Genomic DNA, 20,359 nt, shown 5'->3' on the forward strand with positions numbered 1-20,359 from the left:
CACTGCTGTTTTCAATTTTATTTATTTATTATTAATAAATTTTTTTAATCTATTTATTTGTTTATTTATTTTTCTCTTCTATTTTTTTTCCCTTACTCAGTACTGTGTATACAACTAATTTTGAAAAATTCAATTAAATTCAATCAAAATGATTAGCCTTAAAGGGGCTAATAATTTTGACCTTAAAATGGTGTTTAAAAAATTAAAAACTGCTTTTATTCTAGCCGAAATAAAACAAATAAGGCTTTCTCCAGAAGAAAAAATATTATCAGACAAACAGTGAAAATTTCCTTGCTCTGTTAAACATATTTTGGGAAATTAAAAAAGAAAAAGAAAAATCAGGGGGGGCGAATAGTTTTGACTTTAACTGTATGTGTTTACTAAAGCCCCAGAAGGGTAAAAGAACCTCAAGCACCATACAGGATGACAAACTCTTACACTTGAATGCTTTGCTCAAATCACTAACCCTAAAGTGTGTGCCGTTCAATAGAGCTTAACCTGTACTTATCCTCTAAACATTCCTCTGAAACTGACTTAGCTTCTTGTTTGACTTGGATTCAAGCGTCCTCATGACTTGCAAAGCAGCCGTGCGCCATCAACATAATGTTATGCGCAGCCCAAGGAAGCAGTTTATTCGGTTAGTAGCCTTGAACTTTTAACCTTCAGACACGCTAGGCTGCAAATGCTAACATCACAGTGTTGTGGACAGTCACCGAATGATATACAGCCTTTATCAAAGAAACCTGTTGAAAAATTTCCTCCTTATTTGCCCCGAGGGCGGTTAGCATGTGCATGCGTGCTGGATATGCACAGAGGAGGAACGCTTCAGCTTATTCAAGAGAACTAATTTGTTTAGATTGTACGCCGTCCAAGTTTTTTCAGTCGCCACCTTTGGAAACTGATTGTGAAAATTGGTAATCTCTAGCAAATCTCTTAATCATCCGCATGCCGATTGATGGATTGATGTTGTGCTTGAGTTATTGACTGCAGTGCTGACTTTGGTTTTTCTACACTGACATGTTAACAGTTAGTGGCATTAAAACAACTAATATAAACGTTCCTTCACGTTAGAGCTGGAGGGTATGGCAGTGTTATTGGCGCTAAGTGATGTTATTTGCATATCAGCCTGCTTTGGTTGACTTAATGATGTTAGTTATTTGTTGCTTTGCATCTTTCAGACTTCAAATATTTCAGTGAGATAAAGCAGCGGACAGTGAAATGTTTAATTAGTTCGATTATGACAGCTGGAACAACCACATTCGCGCACACACAGCACTTTGCTTTATGACTCCATCATGATAATGATGCTGGGGACACTACTTACAGTATGTCAGCCTGCAAGTGTGTGTGTGTGTGTCTGAGATATAAGATAAGGACTAAAGGCTGGCAATAGTTGGAGAACCAGCTGCTGTTTGGTGAAAGAATGAGACCATAGGGAAAAGGAGGGTGTGTGTGTGTGTGTGTGTGTGTGTGTGTGTGTGTGTGTGTGTGTGTGTGTGTGTGTGTGTGTGTGTGTGTGTGTGTGTGTGTGTGTGTGTGTGTGTGTGTGTGTGTGTGTGTGTTTGTGTGTGTGTGTGTGTGGGAGAGACACTGGAGAGGAACAGCAAAACTGTGTTGCTTCCTACTTATTGACATATTTTGTTGTTTGTTATTCCTCCCTAATACTGTTTCTCCTATATTTTTAATCTGAATTATACGATGCGTAATATTTGCAGACCTTTTTGCTTATCATTGACTCTATTTAATTACTTATGTAAATGTGTATAAATATATATATAGTCTTTTGTAGTGTTATTGAATAATATTCAAATGTCTATGTGATTTATTTATAATACAGCTTGTATATTTTCATTATTTTATAATATAATACAGCTAGGCAGTGGCGCAGTAGGTAGTGCTGTCGCCTTATAGCAAGAAGGTCGCTGCTTCGAACCTTAGTTGGCGTTTCTGTGTGGAGTTTGCATGTTCTCCCTGCCTTCGCGTGGGCTTCCTCCGGGTGCTACGGTTTTCCCCACAGTCCAAAGAGATGTGGTACAGGTGAATTGAGTAGGCTAAATTGTCCGTAGTTTGTGAGTGTGTGTGTGGATGTTTCCCAGAGATGGGTTGCGGCTGGAAGGGTATCCGCTGCGTAAAAACTTGCTGGATAAGTTGGCGGTTCATTCCGCTGTGGCGACCTTGTATTAATAAAGGGACTAAGCCGACAAGAAAATGAATGAATGAATGTATAATATAATACACTCACTGGCCACTTTATTAGGTACACCTTACTAGTACCGGGTTGGACCCCCTTGTGCCTTCACAACTGCCTTAAGCTGCGATCACATTAGAGTTTGAGCATGCGATATTCTGTCGTGCGGTGCTGCGAAAAGGGGCGGGTTTAAACAAGCTTATTAGACATTTTTAAAAGCGAGCGATTGCTCCATGTTCTAGATTTCTGTTCAGAGCTGTCATGTTTTGACTCTCGATTGGTCTCACGCGGTCAAGTGATGCAATTTCGTAGGTTTGAGTTCACCAAGCTTGAACTTTGCACCGCAGCAACCTGCGAAATTTGATGCATGACCCTGTGTTTCCAGTCTGATGCATTAGCGTGCGTATGAATCCTTTATTTGTCATTAATAAGGGATTAATAAAGCATGAATAGTCCTCACTTTAGGTCACAAAACTGCATGAAGTTGAGTTAATAAAGCGTTTATTAACATATTAGTTACTATTAGTATATGCCTGAATAATAAGACATATAAACGTTGATTTCAATAGTTTATTAATCATTTACTAACTCATTCTGAATGATCCTAAAAACCCTCAACTACTCCTAAATACAACTGGTTTGTAAATAATGTGATACTTAATTTAGTAATGAAAAATTAATCATTTACTAAGTATGAAAATACAATTATTAAGCACATTTTAAATGTGGTTATAAGTCAAGAATAGAGCATTTGTAGCTGCAGTTATAAACTGTTTACTAACGTTTATTAATGTAGAGTTAATGCTTAACAGATAATGAATTCACTATTTGCTAATGCTTAATAAATGATTTATAGTGTGTAGTTATTATAAAGTGTTACCAAAACGTGCTATAAAATCCACAGACATGCATTAAAAAAATGAGCTAATATCTAATGGCCATTATATTAGTGGCTGTGTATCCACAATAACATACTTCCTGACTTTATAGTTTGTAAAAATTGTCACAATTTACAATAAAGTTTCAATAGTTAGTATATTTAATAACATGAACTAATTATGAACGAGACTTCATCATCAGAATTCATGCTTGTTAACATTAATACACCATGAGTTAACATGAACTAGCAATGAACACCTGTATTTTAACAAGAACAAATACTGTAATAAATGTATTGCTCAGTGTTTGTTCAAGTTAGTAAATGCATTAACTAACATGAACTAACACAAACTTCATGTACACCATGAAATGTCATATACTAGACCTAAAATCAAAAAATATAACATATATGCAGCACAGAGACAACATAACATTTTGTTGTAAGCATCTTTATATGATCAGAAAACTAATTAAATGCAACTAACATGTCTACTTTATTGATTTACATCTCTTTTGTGAAAATAAAATGTCACAATATGGGTAAAATAATGATCTATTGTCATTCAGCGTAACTGATATACAGTATTTATGTAAAAATGAAACGGCATACTTCTTCTGACCTACATATTAAAATGTATAAAAGGAGGAAGTGAATGTTTTTAATACAATACAACTTGCTGTTGACAAAATGGGTAAATCTAGTGGTTTGAATGGTCGTGGGAAAGTAGAAAGATGAAATGAAATGAAAATGAATGCATATTTGGGACCGAACTGTAATCTTTATAGATGTAATCTTTTATAAATGATTCTTGTGAATGGCATTTTAGCGCATGACATCTTTATACTGTAAATACAGTCGAAAACAGAATTATTAGCCCCCCTTCGATTTATTTTTTTCTTCTTTTTTAAATATTTCCCAAATGATGTTTAACAGAGCAAGGACATTTTTCACAGTATGTCTGATAATATTTTTTTCTTTTGGAAAAAGTCTTATTTGTTTTATTTCAGCTAGAATAAAATCAGTTTTAATTTTTTTAAACGCCATTTTATGGATAAAATTATGAGCCCCTTTAAGCTATATTTTTTTCTCCATAATCTACAGAACAAACCATCGTTATACAATAACTTGCCTAATTACCCTAACCTGCCTAGTTAACCTAATTAACCTAGTTAAGCCTTTAAATGTCACTTTAAGCTGTATAGAAGTATCTTGAAAAACATCTAGTTAAATATTATTTACTGTCATCATGGCAAAGATGAAATAAATCAGTTATTAGAGATGAGTTATTAAAACTATTATGTTTAGAAATGAGTTAAAAAAAAAATCTTCTCTCGGTTAAACAGGAATTGGGGAAAAATAAACAAGTGGTCTAATAATTCAGGGGGGCTAATAATTCTGACTTCAACTGAATATATTTCAAAAACGTCATCACAACAAATGTTTTCATGTTACTTTAACTTAAGTTAATCAGGTTTCGACTAAATTGTGTTTAGTTATACAAAGTTTAATCCAATCATTTCAGTCAGCTTGATTGATGCAAGTTCAGCAGACTAGAAAAAGTTCATTTAATTCAACTAAAACACTTTACAATCTAAAAAATAACTCAAGAGGTCTGTTACCACTACATAGTTTAATATATTATTGTAACTTAAAAATTATAAAGTGCTGATTAGCTTAACACTTTTAAGTTGCCAGAATAATTTTATTAAGTTTGCAAAACAGGGAAATATTTATAATTACATCAATTTAAAAATGCAATTTAAAGGTAAATATATCTGTCAGTTACTTTAAAACGCAGGTGTCAAACTCAGTTCCAAAAGGGCCGCAGCTCTGCACAGTTTAGTTCCAACCCTAATTGAACACACCTGATCAAACTAATTGAGTCCTTCAGGCTTGTTTGAAACCTACAGGTAAGTGTGTTGGAGCAGGGTTGGAACTAAACTGTGCAGGGCTTCGGCCCTCCAGGAATTGAGTTTGACACCCCTGCTTTAAAACAATATTTAACTTGTAGCAATCCAAAGAAATTGGGTTGATAACTCACACTAATGGAGTTGTTTTGTATTTTTAAGTCCACACACTGATGTTGTTAGTTATTTTTACATTGATAGTATGGGACAGTACATGTTTTTGTTTTGTAAAACAATGAAAACCTGTGGTTTAATACGAATAAAAAAACTACCAAAAAAAATAAATGTTGTTAAATTTATTTCTTACAAGCATGAACAGTAAATTTGTTAAAAAACAAAAAATTCAACAATTTTGGCTACTTAATTTATTTCAGGTTCTAAACTTGAAAATGTGCATGTAATTAATTACATAACACTGGATTTGTTTTAAATTTTAAAATAAAAAAAATTAATTAAAACAAAAAAGGTTTTGAGGTCTCAACTTAAAGATTTGAGGTTTTTGCTATGTGAAAATGCCTCTGATTGAAGAGGCAAAGATTTGGCTAACAGTTTGTTGTCTGAACTTCATTTTGTTAGATGTTGTCGTTTCTTCAATATATTAATGCAAACTGTTGCATTAATTTTATTAGTTTTGTCTAAACAATATTTTTCAGAGTGTAGGCAGCTATAATTTCATTCATTCATTCATTTTTCCTTAGTCCCTTATTTATCAGGGGTCGCCACAACGGAATGAACCGCCAATTATTCCGGCATATGTTCCCAGTACGGAAACACCCATACATACTGTACTCATTTACACACATATACCACGGCCAATTTAATCTATTTAATACCTATACAGCATGTGTTTGGACTGTGGGGGAAACCAGGGGAAACCCACGCCAACATGGGGAGAACATGCAAACTCCACACAGAAATCAGAAATGCCAAATGGCCCGGCCGGGACTCGAATCAGTGACCTTCTTGCTGTGAGGCGACAGCGCTAACACTACTAATAATTTACCATACAGTAAAAAAAGCAGGGTTCCACACAATTAATTCATGCTGTCCTAATATAAATCAATGAAGTTACCTTAATATTTTTATTGTTGAACATGAAACAATTAAGTTATCCGTGTTGTTTCAACTAATTTTTAATAAGTAGTTTGAACAAGCAGCAAAGGTAATTTTCTGAGTGCAAGACAATATCGTTCACTCCAAAAATATGTTTATTTACAGACTGTAAAATGCTGCTTTATACTGTCTGGAAAGCCAAATATGATGGGATGAAGGGATGCAGATCATCCAAAACATTCTACATCTAACCACAACAGTTCTTTTAGTTGAAGGAACTTTGGTTGTAACTAAAGACGGTTCGTTTTTCAGCTCAGTCTGATCAAAGCGAGGAGTTTGTGTGAAGTTCAGCTCACTGTCGCTGGGCCTCTGATCATTAGCATTCTGCTAAAACCCTCCTGTATGCGCTTAAGGAAAGACCGAATATACTATTACAGCAATATTTAGAGTATAGTATTAGTGATGCATGACTATGTGTTACTTAGAATGATTCAGAAATATTTCGCTAACACTTTACAAAAAGGCTGTGTTAGTTAATGTTGGTTCATGTATTTAAAAAAACAGCAAACAATAAAATTATTACAGTATTTATTTACTCTAAAAAAATGTTTGTTCAAGCTACTTATTTACAATGAGCTGAAATAACTAAATTCTTGAGTTTGCTTTGAGACAGCTGAATTATGTTATGTTCAATCCACTTAAATTTGTAAAAATGATTACGTTAACTTATTTCCCAACACAACCCTGCATTTTTTTTACATTAGGTAATGAATAAATCCTAAAGTTGTTAGTTCAGGTTATCTCACTGTGCATTAATGTAAACAAAGCACAACTTTGGATTTTAATAAAGCATTAGTACATGTTAAACTATGATTAATAAATGCAGTATATTTGAATATTACAGTTGACCATATTATACATTTATCCTGCAAGTGACAGTTGGGATTAGGGTCATAACACAAAAGTTTTAAATGTAAAAGAAGATATTTCAAAGAATGTTGGAAACCAGTAGTCGTTTTCCAAAAAACAAATACCATGGAAGTCAATGGCTACCAGAAACCAGCAAAAATGCTTTTTCTACTTAAGAGTTTTTGTCTTGATTCTAGTATAAATGTCTAGAAGCTCTTGAATCAAGAAGCATTTACAGTGTTGCTAACATTAGTTAAAGAATAAATCATAAAGTTGTTAGTTCATGTTAACTCAAAGTGCATTAACTAATGTTAACAAAGCACAACTTTAGATTTTAATAATGCAATATTAAATGTTAAACTATGATCAATAAATGCAGTATATTTAAACTTTAAAATTTCTCACTTTTCACTTGTTCATAACATTTTTAAGTCTCTTTCTTCTGATAGGGTTATAACTAGGGCCAGACGGAATCTGCGGACGTTTTGTTGCTATTTCTGCGGAGATTTTTGGTAAAAATCTGCAGATTTCTGCTGAATTATTTTGGGAGTATCATAACTAAAACCTTAATATGTCAAATAAAAAATATTGTATTTTTAACTTTTATTTAATGTTTAAAATGCAAATCCAATTAGATTCTCTTTATTTGGTAAACAAAGCAAGTATCATATACAATAGATACTAAAAGACAGAAAATATTACTTTACAAACTGTGCCGTAAATAAATCATATGAACATTTTCTCAATAGTCAATAATATTACTGAAATTCATTTAAAAACTGAATAAAAAAAGATTTACACACATTTTCTCAAGTAAATAAACAGAATTAATGATGGGCTAAAAATCTGCAAATTCTGCGTGCACAGAATCCATGTGGGCCTAGTTATAACACAAAAGTTTTGAACACAAAAGAAGATATTTTAAAAAATGTTAGAAACCAGTAGCCAAATTCCAAAAAACAAAGAGGTTTTTTTTTGCCTCGTTTCTAGTCCAAATACATAAAAGCTCCTAAATCAAGAAGCAGTTTATATAGACAAGCATATACTATAGTCTTGTTGAAAAAATAATAGCGCAAAATCAAGTGAGTTTTTCCTTAAAACAAGCAAAATAATTTGCCATTTTCCAAAATTTTAAAGTGACAGTTAGGGTCATAACACAAAACTTTTGAACGTAAAAGAAGATATTTCAAAGAATGTTGGAAACCAGTAGTCATTTTCCAAAAAACAAATACCATGGAAGTCAATGGCTACCAGAAACCAGCAAAAATACTTTTCCTACTTAAGAGTTTTTGTCTTGATTCTAGTCCAAATGTCTAAAAGCTCTTTAAAAAGAGCATTTACAGTGTTGCTGATATTAGTTAATGAATAAATCAATAAGTTGTTAGCTCACGTTAACTCACAGTGCATTAAATAATGTTAACAAAGCACAACTTTGGGTTTTAATAAAGCATTAGAAAATGTTAAACTATGATTGCTCACTTATGATTGCTATAAATTGCTCACTTTTCACTTGTTCAGAACATGTTTGAGCCTCTTTCTTCTGAAAGGGTTATATCACAAAAGTTTTGATCACAAAATAAGACATTTTGAAAAATGTTGGAAACCAGTATCTAATTTCCAAAAAACAAAGAGTTTTTGTTTTGCCTTGTGTCCAAATACATAAAAGCTCTTAAATCAAGAAGCATTTTATATAGACAAGTATATACTATAGTCTTGTTTAACAAATAATAGGCCAAAATGAAAAGCAAAATAATTTACCATTTTCCAAAAACAAGTACCATGGAAGTCAATGGCAGAAACCAGCAAAAAACTTTTCCTTCTTGAAGTTTTTGTCTTGATTCTAGTCCAAATGTCTAGAAGCTCTTGAATCAAGAGGCATTTTCAGTCTTGCTATTAGTTAAATTGTAAATCATTTAGTTGTTAGTTCACGTTAACTCACAGTGCATTAACTAATGTTAACAAAGCACAACTTTGGATTTTAATAATGAATTATTAAATGTTAAACTATGATTAATAAATGCAGTCTATTTAAATATTACAATTGACAATATTATACATTTATCCTGTGCTCTTAAAGTGACAGTTCACCCAAAAGTAAAAAAAATCTTGTCATCACTTTTTGTTCAAAACATGTTTGTTTCTTTCTTTTGTTAGGGTTATAACACAAAAGTTTTGAAGATAAAAGAAGATATTTCAAAGAATGTTGGAAACCAGTAGCCATTTTCCAAAAAACAAATACCATAAAATTCAAGGGCTACCAGAAACCAGCAAAAAAATGCTTTTCCTTAAAAGTTTTTGTCTGGATTCTAGTCTAAATGTTTAGAAGCTCTTGAATCAAGAAGCATTTACAGTGTTGCTAACATTAGTTAAAGAATAAATCATAAAGTTGTTAGGTCATGTTAACTCACAGTGCATTAACTAATGTTAACAAAGCACGACTTTAGATTTTAATAAAGCATTAGTAAATGTTTATCTATAATTAATAATCGCAGTATATTTGAATATTGAAATTGTTCACTTTCACTTGTTCAAAACATGTTTGAGTATCTTTCTTCTGTTTTGAACACAAAAGAAGATATTTTGAAGAATGTTGGATACCAGTAATATTGTAAACCAGTAATATGTTGGAAACCATTTTTCCAAAAACAAAATTTTTGTCTTGTTTCTAAAAGCTCTGATCTTGTTTTAGAAGTGATCTTGTTTTAAATGCTCCTGTCTTGTTTTTAACATCTAAAAGCTCTTAAATCAAAAAGCCTTTTCTAGATGAGCATATATTATTGTCTTGTTTTTAAAAAATAATATGCCAAAATGAAGTGAGTTTTTCCCTTAAAACAAGAAAAAAAAAATCGGCATTTTCCAAAACAAATACTGTGAAAGTCAACGGCTACAACTTTCCAACATTCTTCAAAATATCTTCTTTTATGTTTAACAGAAAAAAGAAACTAGTCAAAAGTGAGCAAATGATTACAGATTGTCATTTTAGCGTGAATTTCCCCTTTAAGAGTGCATGTTTTCTGTTATTAATTATCTAGTCTTTGCAATGCAAATATCCAATGCAAAAAAATAAAATAAAAAAAACAGTTTTTACACGAAGAATAAAAAGTTTACATTTTTCAGTTTTCAATGCAACCACAAATGGACATCGCTATGAAAACCACCTTTATTCGTAATGCTATGAGCACTGAAAATCCCTCTGTTTCTGTCTGATGATGTGGCAAAGTGTTAACTGCGACAACGGCTATTTTGCTACCGATCACATGCGGTTGCGCAAGACTCATGAGACTTCAGCCATACCTCTATGGGCGCTAGCTAAATATTTAGCTCATTACGAGCGAGGTTATCTTCCATCTGGAAGCAAAGGATCGGTTGACAATTCAAAGCAGAAGAAAGTTCAAGGCCTTCAGCCTCACCCTAAAAGCCCAGGGTTAACGCCGGCCGGCCCGTAATGAAGCGAGCGCCGATAAACTCAGGAAGAGCTGTGCTTCCTATGAAAATATTTATCATTCCAGAAACCTTTGGCTACAGAGGACTTTAGGAATTAATTTGTGTTTTCTTAGGAAGGGGGCGGGGGGGGTGTCTGGACTGCTCAGGATGGGGAACTCGCTTTGCCTCCTCGAGCAGGAATCGGGCAGCTTATTCACAATTTATTAGGGTTAGTAATCAGAACCATGACGGGAAGAGAAGACTGCAGAACGAGACCTGATGCTATTTTACTCAGAAAAGCAGAGCGTTAAATCAAGCTTGACCCCATGCACATGACCTTTTTACGGCAATATTAGCGTGGGGAAAGAAACTAAATAAGTGTTGGGTGCTTTTATGTCTGTTGTTAAAATAATTGTAAGTATTAGATTGCTGAAGGATTTGCCTAAATGAACAGAAATGTCTGCATGTGATGCACGCTTCCGCATTGAGATCTGAGAATAAGAGACTTTATCTTCAAACTACGTAAAATATGAATACAAAGAGGTCCCTTTTCACGTTTCAATTTGTGTTTGTTTTATGAAGGAATCTGGTGTAATCAGATATTACACAGCTAACACAAATATGTCCAAAGAGCGTTCTCTTGAAATCACGAAAATGTTATTTCTAAATGTTCAAAACAAGACACACTTGTTTTGTGTGTGTTAAGTGTTTTGTTTTGTTTTGTGTTAAGGATTAATGTTAGTCAATGTATTTACTAATAATGAACAATACTTGTACAGTATTTATTAATCATAGTTCAACATCAATGTCTTATTAAAAACCAAATTCATGCTTGTTACAACAAGAACTAATAATGAACAACTGTATTTTCATGAACGAACGTTAACAAACCTAAACAAATACTGTAATAAATTTGTAGTTTGGTATTTGTTAATGTTAGTAAATATATTAACATTTTACAATGTTTCATTAGTTAATGTTCATTTATTTTCTAAGAATTAACATAAATTAACAATGAATTACTCTATTTTCATTAACTAACAATTACAAAGATGAACAAATAGTGTAATAAATGCATTGTTTGGTATTTGTTCATGTTAGTAAATGTATTAACTAACATTAACTAATACAACCTTATTTAGTGTTACCCATTTTACAATGTTTCATTAGTTAATGTTGGTTAATATATTTTATAAGAATTAACAATACTTGTACAGCATTTACTAATCATACATGCATTTAATAATGCATTATTTACATCTAAAGTTGTGTTTTTTAATATTAGTTAAAGCAAGCAAAAAGTAAAGACAACATAAAAAAAACAAAGTTACCATGAACTAACAATGAATAATCTATTTTAATTAACTAACATTAACAAAGATGAATTAATACTGTAAATACTGTATTATACATGCTTTGATCATGATAGTAAATGAAATAACAAACTACCCCTACCCCCCCCCCTGTCTGTTAATGTCTGTTAATCCCTTTGAAATTTAAGAAATTATTATTATTATTATTATTAATATTTTGTTTTTGCCTTTTAGAGTGTTAAACTTCTTGTGAAACCGTGTGTTCTGAAACAAGTGGTAACATTTAAGACCAACTAAAATGATTCACACAAAAAAGTAACACACACAATGTATGAATAACTTATTGGTGTCTTGAGAACATTATTAAAGTAAATAATAATTTAAATTGAATAATTTAAATCGAGACTTAAAATGAACATTCTACCCTCAATTTTTTTTTTGCAGTTTTTTCAAACTACTTATTTAGAATAAGCTGAATCAACACAATTCTTGAGTTTTTTTGAGGGATAATTTAATCATTTTATGATCAATCAACTTAAATTTGCAAAATTAATTGAGTTAACTTAATTGATTTGTGTAGGGACGACATAAAGGAATTGTGTAGAACCCCTCATTTTTTACAGTGTCCTAAAATACAACTTGTAGAACATTTCTTGAAACGTTCCAGAACGTTCGCCAAATGTTGCTATGGAATTCCCACAACGTTAGCTGTTACTGTTGCTACAGTAACATATTTCCAGTGGCAGGAGAGCAAATTCATGATGCATAATTTAATTGAATGTAATGTAATTCTGCTCTTTTACACTAAAAAAAAATGATTTTTTTCTGCTTGCTTAAACTACTTATTTAAAATTAACTCAATTACAGAGATTTTTGGGGGACAACTTAATTTTGTTCTGTTAAATCTACTTAAATTAATAAACTTTGATTTGTGTTGCAACAACATGAATGATGTGTGGAATCCTGCATTTTTTACAGTGTATAATAAGTCATTTTATATTATTAAATGTTATATAATTCACTGTAAATATGCCGGCTTCCACACAATTCCTTCACATTCTCTCAACACAATGTAAGTGGATTGAACATAAAACAATCAAGTTGTCCCTAAAAAAACCCTCAAAAAGAATTATGTTAATTCAGCTCTTTTAAATAAGTCGTTTAAACAAACAGCAAAGGTCTTTTTTCTTTTTGAGTCTTGAACTTATTATGAAACAGTGTGTTCTGAAACGAGTAGTAACATTTAAGACTAACTAAAATGATTCACACACAAACTGTCACACGGAAAACATAAGGATATAATAATTAACGTTAACTAACATGAACAAATACTGTAATAAATACATTGTTTGGTATTTGTTAATGTTAGTAAATACTTTAAATCTACTTGAATTTGTTAACTTAATCAATTTGTATTAGGACAACATGAAGGAATTGTGTGAAACCCACACAATTCATTCATTCTCCCAACACAAATTGACTAAGTTAACTTAAGACTTTTAACAAAATTATGTGGATTGAACATAAAAAATTAAGTTTTCCCAATGAAATCTCAAGAATTGTGTTGCTTCAGCTTATTTTAATTAAATAGTTTGAACAAGTAAAGAAATAAAGTTTTTGAGTGCTTCCTTGAGCATTTCCTTCATGTTATCCCACCACAAAATACTTAACGTTAACCAACATGAACAAATACTGTAATAAATGCATTGTTTGGTATTTGTTAATATTAGTTAATAAATACATTAAATCTGCTTAAATTTTGGTAACTTAATTAATTTGTGTTGGGACAACATGAAGGAATTGTGTGGAACCCTGAGTTTTTTTACAGAGTACACTCGCTGTAAAAAACAAACAAAAAAAAATGCAGGGTTCCACACAATTCACTCATTTTGTCCCAACACAAATTGACTAAGTTAACTTAACACTTTTAACAAATTTATGTGGATTAAACATAAAAAATTAAGTTGTCCCAATGAAATCTCAAGAATTGTGTTGCTTCCGCTTATTTTAATTAAGTAGTTTGAACAAGTAAAAAACTGTTTTTTTAGTGCTTCCTTGAGTTTTTTAGTAATTAGTAATTAAAGAATAAGTAAATAGTAAATAAAAAATAAGTAATTAGTTACTTAAAGTGAGTAAACAAATTGCCTTAAAAGCATAAAGTTGTCTTTACAAAAATAATGTAAGTAAACTCAATGTAACTTGGAATTGTTAAGCTGACTTAATTTTTATAATTATGCTTATTGTACTTACTTTTTAAAGTCAACTAATCCTTTTTTACAATTACAAACCATTTTAGCACGTCTCTTTTCAAATAATTACTGCAGTTTTTGCAATATTACATATTAGTTGCTTCATTAAGTCGATAGAATTTACAATTATAGCCTGTATTGAATTTAGAAGACATACTGGAGTCTGGAAGAGCAGATTTATTTAAGTTACTGTCATTTTTCTAGACACAGAAAAGCTGAAAATATATATATATATATATATATATATATATATATATATATATATATATATATATATATATATATATATATATATATATATATATATATATAATAAATGTATATTGGAAAAAGAGATCAGATTACTTTTATTTTAAAAAAGTGAATACAACTTGCATAATAATAATAAAAATTAAGTCAACTTAACAGTTCCAAGTAACAATGGGTTTACTTACATTATTTTTGTAAAATCAACTTGTTTCTTTTAAGGCAATTTGTTTACTCGCTTTAAGCAACTAATCACTTTTTACAGTGCACTTCTTTGTGCAATTCCTTCATGTTCTCTCAACACAAATTAATTAAGTTAACTTAATTGTTTTTACAAATTAAAGTGGCTTTAATGGAAAACCAACAACAAGCAGCAAAAATCTTTTCTTTTTAAGTGAAATCCAAGAAGTATGAGATGAATGCCACTCTTATTACAATGTTTTCTTCAAATCATTCAAGTTACTAAAGTCAAAAATGACTGCACTGCACTTCCGTCATGAGAAATACAACTTGGTTTATTGTTGTCATGTCAGAAAATGCATGTTTTTTTTTTATATAATTAATAATTTTTATATAATTCTCTGTAAAAATGCAGGTTTCCACACAATTATTTCATATTCTCCCAACTCAAATTAATTAACTCAATTATTTTTTACAAATTTTAAGTGGTTTGAACATAAAACAACAACAAGCAGCAAAAATCTTCTCTTTTCAAGTGAAATCCAAGAAGTACGAGATGATGAATGCCCCCCTTATCACAATGTTTAAAAGTTATGAAAGTCAAAAATGATTGACGTTCTGTCGTGAGAAATACGATTTGGTTTTATTGTTGCCATGTCAGAAAATGCATGAGTCAATATTTCTTGGACTTGTTTGTGTTGTTGCAAACAGAGAAAGAAAGCATCAGCGTTTACTACATCTGCAACACATGAAACTAACTTCAGATTTCATTCTCCGATAGAGTACTTACTTAATAATCTGGAATTGTGCAATTGTGACCTGAGTTTTTGTGAGAAAAAAAAGCAGTGAAGGTATTGAGCAGGGGGCTGAGAGAGCTTCTCAAGGACGATGAATGCTTCTCTTTGAAAAATGCTTAGCAAGGCACCCTAAAATTACCTTATTAGCTTCCTGACTGAGTAATCATCAGGCTTGATGTGAAATACGCCATTGATTTATCTCATTGCGAACAAAAAACAGCTCTCGCGAATAGACACGTATGCACAAGCTTAAACGAGAACAAAAACAGTAGCATGAGTGATCATATGAAGTGTAATAAAAATATGCATGTGAAAGAAGCTATTATTAAGAAAATAGATGTAAATAAGACTACTGCAGTTTCAATTTACTTTGTTTTTAATTAGTGGCAAGGCCCTTTTCCTTTTAAAGAGTGTTTTTGCATTTTAAAAATATCCGACGATGAAGCAAATTAATATTGCATAGCATTTTGAACCTGAAATGTAAAAGCTAAACTAGTATATTTCACATAACACACTGGTCAAAAGCAAGAACAACATTTCTAATTATTATTTTATTTACCTTATAGAGTTTGGCTGTATCGGTCTTTGATGATATAAAAGCCCCTAAATCATAATTATTATACTTTTTTTGTCATTTTATTTTTATGTATGAACATAATTTGTTTATTTATCAAGTGTTTTTGTCATCAATTATTACTTTATTAATTATAATTGTGATTATTTTTGTTGCGTTTGGTCACTCTGATGCGGAAGTCTGACTCTAAAAACATACGTGTGCCTAAAAAGTCTTTATTAATATTAATTCAATATAATTATAAATTAAAACTCGTTCAACCTTTTTTGGACTAAAGTGTAATGAACAAAGCACATAAAAAGCATTACCTCTAACACAAAAAAGAGCGTAAAATGTGTCTTAAAATGAATCACCAGTTTTAACTAATTTTCTGTGCTATAATGCATAAAACTAAAACCCCTAAAAATATCAAGGTGTTATTTTCTTCATGTATTGAAAATTAAGAGGCATGTGAGGCTAAATATAATAAAACAAAAACAATTTAAACAATGTAAAACGACTTTAAACTGAATCACACGTTCAATCTGCATCTTAAATCAAACCACAAACGCTATAGCATTATTTTTACATTCATTTATGCATACATTTGATTTATGTATACTCTATTCTTTTACTATATTAATAATGCTGTTTTAATTGATAAAAACAGTCTATTATTTTAAGTGGATTCATTTAAAGTGGCCATAAAGAGTGTTGTATGGATTAATAATAAAGTGTTATTATAATTTCTTTCAATTGGTGATTTTTGTTTCCTTTGACGCACAATAAGCTTTTAAATGTTATCTCATCTGACGTTAACACTTTATATTGCTAAATAATTATATTTATTTATTATTATTTTATTTATTTATTTATTATTTATTACTAAAAATATATCATAAACAAACTTTAAACTCTCTAAAAAAATAACGTGACAATAAAGTATTGCGATAACTCCGAGATGCAAAGCTGCTTTTTCTTCCTTTGTCTGGGTTCTTCTGACGATACTGATATAAGTCAACATTTGAAGTGGGACTAAACAGTTTTCAAAGTTATCCTTCATCAAGAATGGCTGTTGTTTAATATTTTTATGATGGTTTTAATGAAAGGTGATGAGCTATTTAAATGTTGACTGCTGTATGATAGGCTATATTGCGCGTTATGTTATAAAGATTTGACCAATTGTAGTAGTTTGCTATTGTCAAATACATCACGATAAGACAAAATTAATAAGTAAATAAATGATGCACTTACCATATCCGAAGCAAAGCAAGCGAAAAATCAGCGAAAAAGTTCAGAAAAGTTTGTCCATCCTAGCGTGACGCGGGTTCTTCAAAGCGCCGACAGACGAGTTTAATGTCGCATCATAATGTTATATTCGACTATTAAAAGCGAAGTGTTTGCGTGTATCGCAGTGTGCTCTCGAGCTGTGCCGTGTGTGTGTCGCTCCCTGCGTGTGTGCGCACTCGAGTGCACACTAATGTGAAGAAACCTTCAATAAATGAAGGAGCTGAAGATTCTCCTCCTCCTGCTCGTGTACTCAGCGCGCGCGCGTGCGGCTCTACCACAATGAGTTCGTCCCGCTGCGCGTGATTGTATGCGCGCGCACGCAGATTTATTCTTGTGGGAACGAACACTGAAAAACAATGTTTCTTTTTTTTAAGGTAACTAGTTGCAAACATATTATATGGGCTGAGTTTAAACTAGCCAGATTACATTTAGTAATGTTCAACTTAATTTGTTTAAATTCAGCCCATATTAATTGTTTACACTTACCTTAAAAAAAAAATGTAAATCCTAATAAATCATTTTTTTTCTGTGTAGCTGCCTTACAAATATACAAGTGAAACATAGAAAACAGACATAATAATAATAAAAATAATAATAATAATAATAATAATAATAATAATAATAATAATAATAATAATAATAAATAATAATTATTTACATTTATATAGTGCTTTTCTGGGTACACAAAGCAATTTACAGATGTTGGGGGAATTAAATTAAACTTTTACTTTAGTGTTATAAAATCATTAATTATTTGTTTGTTTGTTTGTTTGTGAGTTAAATCAACAAATGCAAAAAAGTGGTTGCATATCTATATTGCGGTTAGAAGGCAAGGTCTTGTGAGGTAAATGGCTTAAAAATACGTTTATTTACTTACTTATTTATTTATTTATTTATTAATTTATTGTTTATTTTGTATTGGTTTGTTTAAATAAATAAATAAATAAATAAATATAAATATATATATATATATATATATATATATATATATATATATATATATATTTTTTTTTTTTTTTTTTTATGAGGTAATAACTCTTATGTGATAAGGTGACAACGAAATATACCTTAAAATGAGGTAATCAACCTAAATCTATACTAGCAAATCTATTTTATGAGGTAAATGGCCTAAAAATGCATTTTTTGATGAATTGATTATTTCTGTATTTGTTTGTGTAAATAAATAAATAAATAAATAGTTAAATTGACAATTGCAAAAAAATTATTGCTGCAAATATATATTATGTTTAGGATTTAAGGTCTCGATATGAGGTAAAATAAAATAAAAATAAATAAATAAATAAAAATAAAATATGCATTATTTATTTAATAGTTTGTTTGTTTGTTTGTCTGTTTATTTAAATAAATAACAAGTTAAATCAACAAATACAAAAAAAAAGTGGCTACAAATCTGCATTGCGTTTAATAGTCTTAAAACATTCAATCATTTTCTTTTGGGCTTAGCCCCTTTATTAATCTGGGGTCGCCACACCAGAATGAACCACCAACTTATCCAGCATGTTTTGCGCAGCGGATGCCCTTCCAGCTGCAACTCATCTTTGGGAAACATCCATACACACTTATTCACACTCATACACTACAGACAATTTAGCCCACCCAATTCACCTGTACCGCATGGTGCACCCGGAGGTAACCCATGCGAACGCAGGGAGAGCCCCCTGATCGTTGATAATTCATACCCTGATTATTATTGAAAATATTAATTTATTATTTTGTCTATGCAGGTTAGATTTCTGTTCCTCTTTTGTAGAGTTCCCTTTAACAGACAGAAGTGAAGTGCGTTTATAGCTTAATTGTGGAATCCTAAATGAAAATGCAGTTTTTGAGTAATGACTTCAGTAAAATATGTTCATTGTAGCTAAATTTAATTGAAATGCAGTTACTTCACTATTTTGCAAACTACACGCAGTAATGAATCTCTATTACGAAATGAAGAATGTTGGTAAAAATCTATTCATAGTCTGTGTAGCAGTTTTTATGTTAAGTAGACAAAACATTACGGGAACAAACAACATATTCAGGTCGTACAAGTTATGTTAATGACATTTCCTTTTTTAAAAACTGTATATTTCCCTGTATACATGCCAGATTTGTATGGCAGAGGTGAGCTTGACCTAGTTTACAAAGCTTGAATTAATCTGATGAGATATTTGTGTATACTCTCTCCATATATGGTGTTTTGACTGCAAAGAACTATATTGGCCACTTTATTAGGTACACCAGTCCAACTGCTCATTAACGCAAATTTCAAATCAGCCAATCGCATGGCAGCAACTCAATGCATTTAGGCATGCAGACATGGTCAAGGCGATCTGCTGCAGTTCAAACCGAGCATCAGAATAGGGAAGAAAGGTGATTTAAGCGACTTTGAATGTGGCATGGTTGTTGGTGCCAGACGGGCTGCTCTGAGTATTTCAGCAACTGCTGATCTATTGGGATTTTCACGCACAACCATCTCAAGGGTTTACAGAGAATGGTCTGATAAAGAGAAAATATCCAGTAAGCGGCAGTTCTGAGGGCACAAATGCTTTGTTGATGCCAGAGGTCAGAGGAGAATGGCCAGACTGGTCCCTGCTGATAGAAAGGCAACATTAAAGAATTGTTGCCTGCTCTGATGAGTCTCAATTTCTGCTGTGACATTCGGATGGTCGGGTCAGAATTTGATGTCAACAACATGAAGGCATGGATCCATCCTGCCTTGTATCAATGGTTTAGGCTGCTGCTGGTGGTGTAATGGTGTGGGGGTTGTTTTCTTGGCATACTTTGGGCTCATTAGTACCAACTGAGCATTGTGTCAACGCCACAGCCTACCTGAGTATTGTTGCTGACCATGTCCATCCCTTTATGACCACAGTGTACTCATCTTCTAACGGCTACTTCCAGCAGGATAACGCACCATGTCATAAAGCGTAAATCATCTCAGACTGGTTTGTTGAACATGACAATGAGTTCACTGTACTCAAATGGCCTCCACAGTCACCAGAACTCAATCCAATAGAGCACCTTTGGGATGTGGTGGAACGGGAGATTAACATCATGGATGTGATGTTATCATGTCAATATGGAGCAAAGTCTCTGAGGAATTCTTCTAGTATCTTGTTGAATCTATGCCACGAAGGATTAAAGCAGTTAAGGCAAAACGAGGATCAACCAGGTACTAGTAAGGTGTACCTAATAAAATGGCCGGTGAGTGTATATTGTCAGAAGGGCTATTGTCAATAAGTAATGTCAAATTATATATATATATATATATATATATATATATATATATATATATATATATATATATATATATATATATATATACATACATACACACACACACACACACATATATATATATATACACA

The 20,359-nt window shown here is 31.6% G+C and overlaps 1 protein-coding gene across 4 annotated transcripts in view; it reads right to left on the reverse strand.

Annotated features, from left to right (window-relative positions):
• Positions 1-17,272, reverse strand: part of eya2 (EYA transcriptional coactivator and phosphatase 2) — an 88,042-nt gene extending 70,770 nt beyond the window's left edge. For 3 of the 4 annotated variants that reach the window (XM_073952847.1, XM_068221701.2, XM_068221702.2), the window contains exon 1: positions 16,953-17,172. The gene's annotated coding sequence lies outside the window, so the exon portion shown is untranslated. 4 annotated transcript variants of the gene reach the window in all.
• Between the last annotated feature and the right edge of the window lie 3,087 nt (positions 17,273-20,359).

Source organism: Danio rerio, chromosome 6 (assembly GCF_049306965.1).
Source record: "Danio rerio strain Tuebingen ecotype United States chromosome 6, GRCz12tu, whole genome shotgun sequence".
NCBI classification, from domain to species: Eukaryota; Metazoa; Chordata; class Actinopteri; order Cypriniformes; family Danionidae; genus Danio; species Danio rerio.